Below are 13,808 nucleotides of genomic sequence, written 5' to 3'. Positions count from 1 at the left end.
TTATGCTTCTTTACTTACTATGTTATCAATTTTGTTTCCTTCATCTTTGAGTTTTGCATTCATTTCTGTCCTGCCTTCTGATTCCTTTTGTGAGCAGGTACCATTTTGAAGATGTGGAAATGTGCTTTTCTTATAATCAACTCATAATCAAATAAGATAGCAGCAGGTTGAATGGGTTTTGCTACACCCAGGAGTTTCCTGCTCCACCTCCACCAGTTTTTTGTCTGTAAATATTCCTTGTGTTATCTAAACTCCAAATAAATTGTAGAATTTTACAACTTCACATTTATTGACAAATATCATTTAAAAAAATGTGTCTTTAGAGGGTTTGTCATCATCATTTTTTAAACAGTACGCATTGAAACTCTGGCGTAGACATTAGTCAATGATAGCCATCTCTGTTGAAGAATTGTGCTGATTTTGGTGTGCCAAGCCATTATTTGCTTATTCATTCCATTTTCACCAGCCTATGTACTACTTCTCTGTTGGATAAAAGATAGCATGTTATATACTGGCAGCATCTTGTATGAAGCCAGGATTTGATAGGCTTTTACCCCCAGACCCAACAACCTGAGATTTAAATGTGACAGTGCTATTATTTCATATCTTATCTTGAAAAACAACATATCTCTGGCTAGACAAGACAGTCAACCTGGTACCAAGGGTATTTGAGAGTTTCTTTCAAGTACTTTATCAGAAAATGCAGCTGGGATAATATCGAGCCAGAACTGAAAAAAGTCAGTCCTCTAGGCAAACAAAATTGTTTATTCTTCACCATTGAACATCATTTTAATAGGACAAATTAAACAAGAATAAAACATTCAGAGTGGGCCCATAGGAGACCTCTTCATATGCAACATAAATGATAGACAAGAGAAACTCATGATTCTGAATGTAACATACTCCTTAAGATGGAAGGGTGTAAAATGCTGTTAAACTTTATAAAATGAATGCTGCTTTGGCTTCCTTCATAGGAATCACAGAGATCAGTTTTTTTGGAAGCACGTACTTTGCTTTGTCTTACTGTGCCTCAAAAGCAAATCTTATTCATGAATAATGTTCTTACTTTAGATTAAATTCTGCTTTCTATAGTACTAGTTCCTCTTAGATTTATCTAAGTGGTAATTATTCTGCCTAATAATTAGCACTAAGAACCTCAAAGTGGTTTATAAGTTTTCCTGACCTGAAGGATAGAGATAGTTCTGTACTTAGTTTGACCTATGGTATTCCTCAGTAGTTTTGTCTACTTGTCAAATTAAACAAAGTTGAAAGCTTTGTATTATTAATTTGAAGAAAATGGCTGTGTGATACAATGTGTTCAGTGCCCAAAACATTAAAATATATTAGGACACACTGTATGTGGTGCCTATTAAAATCTAGTTATTAAAAGATATGATTTTTAGAAGCTTGAATTTAAATGATTTAAGGGGCCTAAAAATAATACAATTTGTCTCTCTATGATTTGTTAGTTTAATAGGCATTGGCATCTTCATATCCGTTAAATATCTTATCAGATTTATTGATGATAGTGATAATTTCCCAAGTATATCGAACCATCACAACTATTTTTAGTACATGTATACATAATTTAAGGAATCTTGTTAAAAGAGAGTTGTTTCATCTTTTGATACCCTGGAAATTATGTTGTAGTAAAATTAACAATCAACTTAAGTGGAGAGTCTAATTTTAGCTGCAGACCTTTTCTACCATCTTTCTTATCATTTGATTGCTGGTTTCTGTAGTACAGAGAAGTTGTATCATATTCCAAAAGCATAGAAACCTCGATATATGTTGTTTTCAGTTAACTGCAGTGATTTGGATAAACAACAGCAAATACAGAAACAAAAGACTGAAAATATTTTCTCGTTTTCTAAAGCTTTGTTTGATAATGATACTCTCAAAACTTCTAAAACTGTCAGAATTAGTTGTGCGTTAATGTACATGTGTGAAATTGCAGTTTAGAAATGTGGAATTGCTTTGGTCTTTTTGATTTTGCCTAGTATGAAGAAATAAATACATTATTTGAATCCAGTAAATAATTTTTGCAAGGTCATAGAGAAGTAAACTTTGAAATAACATATAGTGGGCATTTTAACTTCTATGTTTAAATTTTGTTTATTCAAGGGCTTTAATAAAAATCACTGCAGGAAATACAAGATACAGTGAGAAAACCTAACTTGAGAATAATAGGTATACAAGAGGGCCTGGAGAGGGAAGCCAATGGATTAGGAAATATATTCAGCAGAATCCTAGCAGAGAACTTCCCAAATATACAAAAGGATAGGCCCATCCAGATACAAGAAGCTTTTAGAACCCCAAATAGACCAGACCAAAACAGGTCATCTTAGCACCACATTATAATCCATACCCGACCAATAACCACTAAGGAAAGAATTCTTAAAGCTGCCAGGGAGAAGAGAACAATCACATGTAAAGATAACCCAATCTGGGGGCTGGGAAAGTGGCTCAGTGTTAGAGCATTTGCCTTGCATGCGTGAAGCTCTGGGCTCAATTCCTTAGTACCCATAAGCAGAAAAAAAAAGCCAGAAATGGCGCTGTGGCTCAAGTGGTAGAGTGCCAGCCTTGAGCTGAAGAGCTGAGCGACAGTGCCCAGGCCCAGAGTTCAGGCTCCACAACCGGACTCCCACCCCATACAAAAAGATAACCCAATCAGAATTACCTCAGACTTCTCAGCAGACACCAAAAAAGCAAGAATTGCCTGGAAAGAGGTATGCGCTAAAGTCAAATAACTGCCAACCAAGAATAATCTACATAGCTAAGCTCTCATTCATAGCAGGACAAATAAAAACCTTTCACACCAAGGAACATCTGAAGCAATATATTGCTACCAAACCAGCTCTTCAAACAATCCCCGAAGAGGTTCTAACTATAGAAAACCAAAAAGATCAGACTATAGGCAATGAAGCATTCCTCATAGAACTACATAACTGCAACAAACAGAACTAAGGCAGAGCTAGATACCCCCCCCCACAAATGGATAAAAAGGTGGGGACAGACAACCACCTCTCAGTCCCAAATCTCAATATTAATGGACTCAACTCTCAAATTAAGCGACATAGATTGTCCAGTTGGATGAAAAAGCAAGATGTGTCTATCTTCTGTCTTCAAGAGACACACCTTACCCACAAAAATAAACATTCTGAAAGTGAAAGGTAAGTCAAGCAAACGGCCCCCGAAAACAGGTGGGAGTTGTAATCCTAATATCAGATAAAATAGACTTCAAATTAAAATAATTGAGAAGAGATAAACAATGGCACTACATACTAATTAAGGGATCTCTCCTTCAGGAGGATATTACGATTCTAAATATCTACTCACCAAATAATGGAGAAGCCAAATTTATCCAAGAGGCACTACTTCCCTCAATTCACACATAGATCCAAAAACAATATTTGTTGGGGACTTTAACACAGCACTATCCCTGGTACATAGAACAACCAAGCAAAAACTCAACAGAGAAACTGAACATCTTCACATCTGCAAAGATCAACTAGAATGAACAGATATTTACTAAATATTTCACCCAGCAGCATCAGATTACACCTTCTCAGCAGCACAGGGAACATTCTCCAAAATAGACTACATTCTAGGCCACAAAACAAATTTGTCTGAATTCAGAAGCATTGAAATTGTACCCTGAATTCTCTCAGACCACAAAAGAATAAAATTAGAATTCAACACCAAAAACCACCAGAGAAAATCCTGTAAACCAAGGAGGCTGAACCACACACTATGGAACCACCAGTGGGTCATGGAAGAGATTAGAAAGGAAATTCAAATGTTCATGGTATTTAACAAAAATGAACACACAAACTATCAGCTCTTCTGGAACACAGCAAAGGCAGTACTCAGAGGCAAGTTTATAGCTCTGAATTCCTACATTAAGAAATTGAAGAGATCTGAAATGAACAATTTAATGAGGAACCTAAAGCTCCTTGAAAAAGGGCAACAAGTTAAACCCCAATCCAGAAGACATAAACTAATAATTAAAACTAAATCAGAATTAAATGAATTAGTGTACAAAAACTATAGAAAGAATAAAAAAAAACAGAATGGGTTCTTTGAAGAAATTTAAAAAATTGCCAGACCCTTAGGAAATCTTCTGAGAAAAAAAAATAAACCAACTCTGAGTTAAGAATGGAAACATCACTACAGAAACAGCCAAGATTCAGAATATAATAAGGGGATACTACTCAAACTTTAATAAGTTTAAGATGATGAAAGATATAGACGAATTTCTAGCAAATATTGACATGCCCAAACTAAACCAAGATGATTTAAACCAACTTAACAAACCCATATCAAGCATCAAAATCGAAACAGCAATAAGAGATTTCCCACCCAAGAAAAGCCCAGGATCAGATTGATTTACAGCTGAATTATACAAGGCCTTCAAAGCAGAACTCACACCAATACACCTCCAACTCTTCAATGAAATTGAAAGTGAAAACTCACTACCAAACTTTCTATGAAGCCATCATAACCCTCATCCCAAAACCAGGCAGGGTCTCATCAAAGAAAGAGAACTATAGACCCATTTCTTTGATGAACATCGACGCAAAACTTCTCAACAAAATTTTGGACAATAGACTTGAACAACTCATCAAACAAAATCATACACCCAATCAAAGACGATTCATTTCAGCGAAACAAAGTTGGTTCAATATACACAAATCAGTTAATATAATTCATCACATTAACAAGAGCAAGGATAAGAACCACATGATTATCTCAGTAGATGCAAAGATAGCATTTGACAAGATCCAACACCGAGTTATGATGACAGCTCTAAAAAAAACGAGGAATCCATGGAACATTCCTCAATATAATGAAGGCTATGTATGACAATCCTACAGCCAGCATTATACTTAATGGTGAAAAGTTAAAGCCATTTGCTCTAAATTCGGGAATGAAACAAGGATGTCCACTTTCTCCATTCCCCTTCAAACTAGTATTAGAATGCCTAGCTAGCGCAATGTCAAGATGCAAACATAAAGAGGATCCAAATAGGGAAAGATGAAATAAAACTCTCCCTCTTTGCAGATGACATGATCTTGTATTTAAAGAACCCCATGGACTCCACTCCCAAGTTACTTGAGCTGATCGGTAACTTTGGCAAAGTAGCAGGGTACAATATTAACCCTCAGAAATCAATGGCTTTCCTGTATTCCAATAACAAGAGGAGTGTGGCTGAAATAAGGAAAGTAACTCCTTTTGTAATACAAAAAATAAAATACCTAGGAGTTAACAAAAGAGGTGAAGGACCACTATGATGAAAACTTTAAAAATCTGAAAAAGAAAATTAAAGCAGAACTAAGCAAGTGGAAAAACCTCCCATGCTCTTGGATTGGGAGGATTAACATCGTGAAAATGGCTATCTACAAATTCAATGCAATAACTATCAATATCCCAACCTCATTCTTCAATGAAATAGAAGCAATCCAAAAATTCATATGGAACAATAAATGACCCCGAATAGCAAAAACAATCCTTAGTAGAAAGAATAGCCTGGAGGAATATCAATTCCAAATATCAAACTCTACTAAAAAGCCATAATAAACAAAACATCTTGGTACTGGCACAAGAACAGACCTGAGGACCAATGGAATAGGACTGAAGACCCAGAAATGAACCCACAGACCTATAGCCACCTAATCGTTGACAAGGAAGCTAAAGAAACACAATGAAGAAAGCCTTTTCAGTAAATGGTACTGGAAAAATTCATTAAGCAATTGTAGAAAAATAAGGCTATATCTGTATATATCACCGTGCATTAGAATCAAGACCAAATGGATCAAAGACTTCGAAATAAAAACAGACTCCCTGAAAACATTACAGGCAGGAATAGGAGAAACTCTAGGGCTCATGATACAGGCCAACATTTTCTTAATAGGGACCCAAAAACACAATAAATCAAAGAAAAGTTGGACAAATGGGATTGCATGAAAATGCAGAGTTTCTGCAATTCAAAGGACATAGCTAGCAAGATCAATAGAAAGCCCACATACTGGGAGAAGATCTAAACTAGCCATACAACGGACAAGAGTCTCATATCTAAAATATACTTAGAACACAAAAAACTAAATTCCCCAACAATAAATCCTCAAGGAAATAACTGCCCAATAAATAAGTGGGCTAAATCTTACATAGAGTCTTCTCTGACCAGGAAATAAGAATTGCCAATAGACACATGAAGAAATGCTCAAGTTCTCTAGCCATAAAGGAAATGCAAATTAAGACAACATTGAGATTCCACCTCACCCAGTCAGAATGGCTATAATTAAGAAATCTAGTAACAAGAGATGCTAGAGGGGATGTGGCCAAAAAAGAACTCTTGTGCATTGTTGGTGGGAGTGTAAACTTGTTCAACCACTTTGGAAAGCAGTATGAAGGTTCCTCAAAAGACTCCACATTCAGCTCCCTTATGACCTAGCAATCCCACTTTAGGCATTTACTCAAACGATCATAAACAAGGTCATACAAAAGCTACCAGCACAACCATGTTTAACACAGCATTATTCACCATAACTCAGATATGGAACCAACCCCGATGCCCCTCATAGATGAATGGATCAAGAAAATGTGAAATATATATTACATAAATAATATATATATATATAAATATAATATATATTATATAATGGAATTTTATACCTCCATCAGAAAGAATGTTACTGCCTCATTTGTTAGGAAATGGAAAGTCTTGATAAAAATTATAATAAGTGCAGTATGCCAGACCCAAAAAACATAGGTCCCATAGCTTCCCGAGTCTGCAATGTCTAGTACATGTCTAGGACAAATAGAGAAGGTCAAAGGCTGAGTACATGTGACCATATGAGATAATGTTAAGCAAAATGTACCCCAAAACAGGGACACGAGTGTTTTTGTCTTTCTTTTTTTAATGTACTTATAATGCACTATATGATACTTTTGTTTCTTTTGTAAGTTCTTCCCCCACGGTATAACCCCTGTTTTCACTGTACTGATTCCAGTGTTCTGCATCTTGTACAATATTGTTTGTAATTTGGGGATGGGAAGGGATAGAGGGGAATGCTTAAATGGGGATGCAGTTTGACCAATTGTTGCAATTAGATATACAGGACAATATGTTGAAAACGAAATTTTCAATGTCGGGGAGGGAAGGAGGGGGATGGAAGTGATGATGGGGGAAAATCAATGGAGAAGGTAGCAATGCTCATCGGAAATGTACTCATTACCCTACTCTTGTAACTGTAACTACTCTGTACAGTCTCTTCACAATAAAAAATTTAAATAAAGAAGTTCAAATTCGAGGATTTCCTTTATATCATACCTGTCTGTTTCAGGATACCTATCGTTCAAACAGCAGCTTGGTTCCATTTTCTGAAAGCATGAAAATATAGTATTTGCAGTTCTTGTTTCTTTTTCTTTTTTAAAAAATATTTATTATTTTTAAAAAATTTTATGTCATTGTAAAGATCCTGTACAATTACTTTAGTAAGATACATTCCTTGTTGATCATTGTTACACACTCCATTGTGGTTCTTCCACTATGCCTTCTCTCCCCCCACTCCTCCCACCCCCCGGAAGTTGTAAAAAATTAAATAATTTTACAGAAGAGTCACTATTCAACAAAGCAGTTTATCAATAGTGTGTCTTGATCAATGTCATGCCTTTCAACATTCTCACCTGCCTCTACCCTATCCACCCCTTCCCTCACTATCTTCTTCCACTATTCTCATTTGTCTACCCCTCTCCCCTTAACACCATCCCACACTACTCCTTTCAATTACCAGCTTTCTGGTGTTTATTTTTGTTGAATTTTGCTATTCTGTGGAATTACACTATTTGAGTTCTCTCTTTTATTTAGCCTATTTCAATTACCATACATTTGTATGTACTTGTATACCACCCAGAGTATTTATTTACAAGTTAATAACTTAATTCTAGCTTGCACATACAAGGGAAAACATGCATTCTTTGCCTCTTAGCCCTTGACTCACTTGACTTAAAACAATTTTTCCATGTCTTTCCATTTTTTACAAATGGTACAATATCATTTTTTCTAATGAATAAGTAAAATCCCTTGTGTATATACCACATTTTCCATTGATTCATTAATCCTAATTCAGATATTCTAGTATGAACAAAGATTCTATTATAGCCCTAGATAGATTTGAAACCAGTAGAATTTTATTCTAACATATATCAGTCCAAGTTGACTTCTAAACAATCCATTGCATGTTAGTTGTATCATGACTACAAAGTGAAGCATGTGTTCCTTATTTCTCAACAGTCTTGCAAAGAAAATTCTGGATAATTCACCTTACATTTAACACATGAAGAAGCTAAGACTCAAATGTTGCATTGTCATTGAAATCACTACTCCACGTTCAGGAATGAAATTGTATTCTTCCATTTACAAAACAGCCATCAACTGACTACTATTCATGGATGAAACAATCACTACAACAATCGCAAATGATGTGTGCCATTCACTCAGATTTATTTGATAATGATCATCTCAAAGTTCCTTTAACTGTGCCCCAAATACATAAGTTTTAATTTTACTTGTGTAATTTTATTGCTTCTAAGAGAATAAAGTTCAGTTTTACTATCTTTATAAATAATAAATAATATACTACTTTTTAAAGGAGAAGATGAGACAGGAACTAAATTAACAAGAATTTAATCTTTAGTGTTGTAATTCTAAAATGAAGTTATTCTAAATTAAGAAATTATAAAAAGTGCCGGGCGCTGGTGGCTCACGCCTGTAATCCTAGCTACTCAGGAGGCTGAGATCTGAGGATCGCGGTTCAAAGCCAGCCCGGGCAGGAGAGACCGTGAGACTCCTATCTCCAATAAACCACCAGAAAAAAAAAACCGGAAGTGGCGCTGTAGCTCAAGTGGTAGAGCGCTCGCCTTGAGCTGAAGAGCTGAGGGACAGCGCCCAGGCCCAGAGTTCAAGCCCCATGACCGACAAAAAAAAAAAAAAAGTGTAATTAACAAACTGAGTTATCACAAAAGTTGACACAACCCTCTGTGTTGTGGTCTTCTTGATTGCATGCCACTTTTAATTCTTCCTCTGTGTCAAAGGACACATTATTGTATATCCTGAAATTAGAAAACTGCCCATGAAATTTTGAGAATTTTATATATGAATTTCATGGGATAGTTGGATTATTCAGATGACCATGTAAGAACAATTCTCAAAGTGATTGAGCTTACGTAGGTCCAATGATAAGACTATTAGGCAGTTAAGAAGAGATGGTGTTACAAAATAAGAAATTCTTACATAATTTACCCTTCCCTTCTGTATGGTGACAAATTCCTTAATTATGAATTCATTTGTGTGTGTGTGTGTGAGTGTGTGTGTGTGTGTGTGTGTGTGTGTGTGTGTGTGTGTGTGTGTGTGTGTGTGACACTACTGGAGTTTAAACTTGAATTCATGGTCTACTACATTTACTTAGCCTCCAGTTCTGTATTTTTGTTGGCTAATTGAAGATAAGATTCTCTTGAATTTGTATGCTTACACTAGCTTCCAACTGCAAGTCTCAGATCTCATGCTTTAATAGCTTTATATACTGTTTTAGGCCAGTCTTGGAACTTTAACTTGTCACCTAGGTACTGTCGTTGAGATTTATTACTCAAGGCTAGTGCTCTTCCATTTGAACCACATCTCTACTTCTCACATTTTGGTGGTTAATTGGCAGCAAGGGTCTCACCAACCTTCCTGCCTGGGCTGGCTTTGAACTATGATCTCAGATTCCTGAGTAACTCGGATTAAAACAGTTTTATTTTATTTTTCCTTTGATTCAAGTGTTTGTGGTGGGCATAGCTAATATATTCAAACCCACCAGACTTTTTTTGAATAAATACAGTGGTTCTCAAATATGAAGATGCACCTGAATTATCAGAAAGTTCTATAAAACACTGATGATTAGCCCACACAACTAAATGTCTGATTTGAAGGTTTGGGAGATGGATAGGAACTTTGCACTTTCAACAATTTCCCAGGTGATGCTGAAGTTAAGTAGCAACACTGGCTTTCTGGGGGTAGGCGCAGGTGGAGCAGGACTGCAACAAAGGAAGAAGGAAGAAAGAAAAATGGAGAATAAGAATAGATTTAATACAACCTACATAATAAAAATTTTCTGAAAGTCTGAACTAGTGAGCAGGAATCTTTGAAATGTAATGTGGAATTGTGGAATTGGCACAATGCACTCACCCTGGGAATACAAAATACAACTTTCTAAACACAATATTCTTTACACCTTAAAAGGGGATTTTCAGTAAATGGAATAAATACTTATTTAACAATTTATAAATATAGCAAGATTTTTCCAAGTCATTTTGTCTATGAAATGCGTGATTGCTTTTTCTTTTTCCAACAATAAAAGACTATTTTGTGCTATTTCCCCCATGAGTACTGCTGTTATTACTTAATATTTATTAAGTAGCCACCATAATGGCTTTATTCACATAGAAGAGGTTTTTGTTCTTTACTACATTTGTGTGCTTACTAGGATTTTCCTGCTGCCTGTCAAACTGAAACCACATTAAACAACACAGAACAACTTAAAACAGAATGGTGTATCAGAATCAATGCCCACTTTTCTGTATTTGGAAGGGCTGAGAACAAGAAACCAAATATTTCTTCCTTTTAACTTGAGCCTAATGTATCTATTAGGAATGCAGCTGCAAATGCATTCAATCAATTAAACAGGTCATATCCTGATGAGCCTTAAGATTTATTGCTTAGAAGTGAAATGTAGGAACATATCATGTCATAGGAGGAAATATCCATAGTTTAAAGGAAGATAAATCAGATTTTGAAGGTAATAGTATTCTGAAAAGTCATTTTTAAGAGACATTGGACATTCATTAAGTAACTTGAAAAGAACAAGAATTACATTAGTGCTAGATCATAGAAAATTTAGTAAAAAGAGTTATACTTTATAATATTGATTAAGAATCTGAAAGGGCAGAATTTTAGTTCTCATTTCTGTTATTTGAACAAGAAAAAATTCTATTTTACAATGAGACATATAAACAATCATGTAAGTCTTGAAATAAATATGTCTAGTTCAAATATTATAAATCATTGAACAAAATCTGTATTCAGGTATATAAGGATGTTTTCTTTCTTCCCTGATTCCTGTCCACCAAATTTGTGAATGTATAAATAATGAGAGAGGCTACCAGTTACCAGACCGAACACAAGGAAGAGAATGCCCATTAGAGTTCATTCATGAGTTGAAGTGTGTTATTGTAAAGGATGCGCTGCAGCCTCAATCCTCAATTTACCAGATCTTATTTAGAAATAAATTTGTCACATATACAACTGGTTATTCCAGTATGATTGGTGCTATTGAAAGAAGAGTTGAGATACAGACACACAAGAAATGTGTGGATAGAATGATCCATCTATAAAAATATGGAATACCAAAGATAGCTATATCACTGGAAGCAAGAGAGAAACCCAAATTCGATTTTCCCTCAAAATAATCAGAAGAAATCTTTCTTAGCTAGGTGCTGGTGGCTCACACCTGTAATCCTAGCTACTCAGGAGGCTGAGATCTGAGGATCGCAGTTCAAAGCCAGCCTGGACAGGAAAGTCTGTGAGACTCTTACCTCCAATAAACCACTCTGAAAACCGGAAGTGGTGCCGTGGCTAACGTGGTAGAACACTAGTCTTGAACTGAAGAGCTGAGGGACATGGTTCAGACCCAGAATTCAAGCCCCATGACCGACCAAAAAAAATAAATCTTTCTTGATGACACTGTAATTCCAAACATTTAGAACTGTGAAAGTATACCTGTTGTTGTTTAAGTGACCTAGTTTGGGGTGCTCTATTAGAGCAGTGTTACTAGTAGGAATTAATGCAAATTCTCTCTCAAAACCTTGTATACTTCAAAATTTTTATCTTTCCTTATGTATTAAATTATATCCTCTCAAGCAAATCAAACGTTTAATGAAAATAATGAGTAGATAAGTGTTAATTAGAACAAGCAGTCATAATGTATGTGCACTAGGATAATGAGAGTTCATACACCATTATATGCATATTACTTGCTGTGTCTTCACCAAAACTCATGTGAGAATTTAATCTTTATTTTGGAGTATTAATAGTGTAGGGACTTCATACAACTACAGTATTAAAGGTGGGTCTTTTGGGGTTAAATAAGGTTAAATGAGTTTCTATGGCTGGCACCCTAATCTAGTAGGACTGAAATTTATAGCAAAGTCTTAGTAATAGAAAGATAGACTAGAGCATTCTATCTTACCCTGTGATTACTGTTGCTCCTTTAGAATGCATTGCTCCTACCGGGCAGAAGAACCTCACCACTCCAGGTTGACCTTACCAATCTGTAGAATTGGGAGCTAACAAACCTATGTTTTCTGAAAATTAGTTAGTGAAATTCAGTCTGTGATGTAAGACACTGTTGAAATACAAAGGAAAAATGAAATAAAGATTAATTAAAAGTAACTGGAAATCTTCTGTGTTTATTTTAAAGATACAAAAGACGTTTTGTTTTTACGCTGCTATATTAATTACATTTAAGTGGCAGCACTGTTTCTGGATGTTATTTATTACTTTTAAGTTCTTTGTTTAATAGTTGGTGACACAGTGATTTAATTATTGGGTTCTAATTTCAGCATATTTTTATACCTGGTTTTCATGGCTATCATAATAACCCAAGACACTTTGCAAAAATGTAGGTTCAAATGATAAAAGTGTCCTGCAGCTTTATTAACACTAATTTTGAAAAGGTTTTGGTTAAATTGGGTTGGTATGTTGATTTTTGTTTTTAATTATTTAGAAGTAATTTGCAAACATAGTACTTTCTTACATATTCACGTTGCTACTGTTAAGAATAATAGTATTCTATCCAGGTGCCAGTAGATCATACCTGTAATCCTAGCTACTCAAGAGGCTGAAATCTGTGGTGCATGGTTTGAAGTAAGCCTGGGCAAAAAAAGTTTGTGAGACTCCAATTAATCACAGAGAAAATCAGAATTGTCACTGTGGCTCAAGTAGTAGAGTGCTGGCCTTGAGCAAAAGGAGCTCAAGGACAGTGTCCAGGCCCAGAGTTCAAGCCCCAGCACCAGCAAAAATAAGTCAGAAGTGGAGCTACGGCCCAAGTGGTAGAGCAATATATTTCTATGGAACCAATATTAAAATACAGTAACTTGGTGTGTTATTACTTTTGAAGTCATAAAATTATAGTTCTCTAAGTTTATTATTTAATTTGTTGATTGATATCCTATGAAGAAGAGATCTCTTATTCATCTCCTTTTTCATTTTCTGTTTTTCTGTCTCTGTCTCTATCTGCCTCTGTTCTTTCTTTTCTCTTAGTGTACCAAAGAGAAATATCACGATGGATGCATAGGTTTTAGTTTATTCAATGTATTACATTTTTATGCCCACAGAATGAAAATAATGGGTTAATATTTTTATTTTGTTTTTGGAATGATACTGGAGTATGTATGTTTTATACTATTAAAATTATACTGTAAAACCTACTTCTTGGCATTGAATTGCTGTAACAAAATATAAATCTACATAATTTTATTAGATACCATGAGGATTTTAATATTTTCATCCTCATCAATAATTTAAAAAGTGACAATTTCTCCACTTTAACCTAATAGATTTTATTGCAAATATGTATGAAGAATGGTATATCAGTATATTTTTAACTTTATCTTACTTGAGAGAGTGAGCATTTTAAATATATGTAAGAAACATTTTGATTTTCTTTTTTGTGACTATTTTGTTGTTTGTCATTCTTTCTCTATTCTGT

Source organism: Dipodomys merriami, unplaced genomic scaffold (genome assembly GCF_024711535.1).
Source record: "Dipodomys merriami isolate MVZ:Mamm:240054 unplaced genomic scaffold, mDipMer1.0.p SCAF_3, whole genome shotgun sequence".
NCBI lineage: Eukaryota > Metazoa > Chordata > Mammalia > Rodentia > Heteromyidae > Dipodomys > Dipodomys merriami.
Note: the sequence above shows the minus strand (reverse complement) of the source record.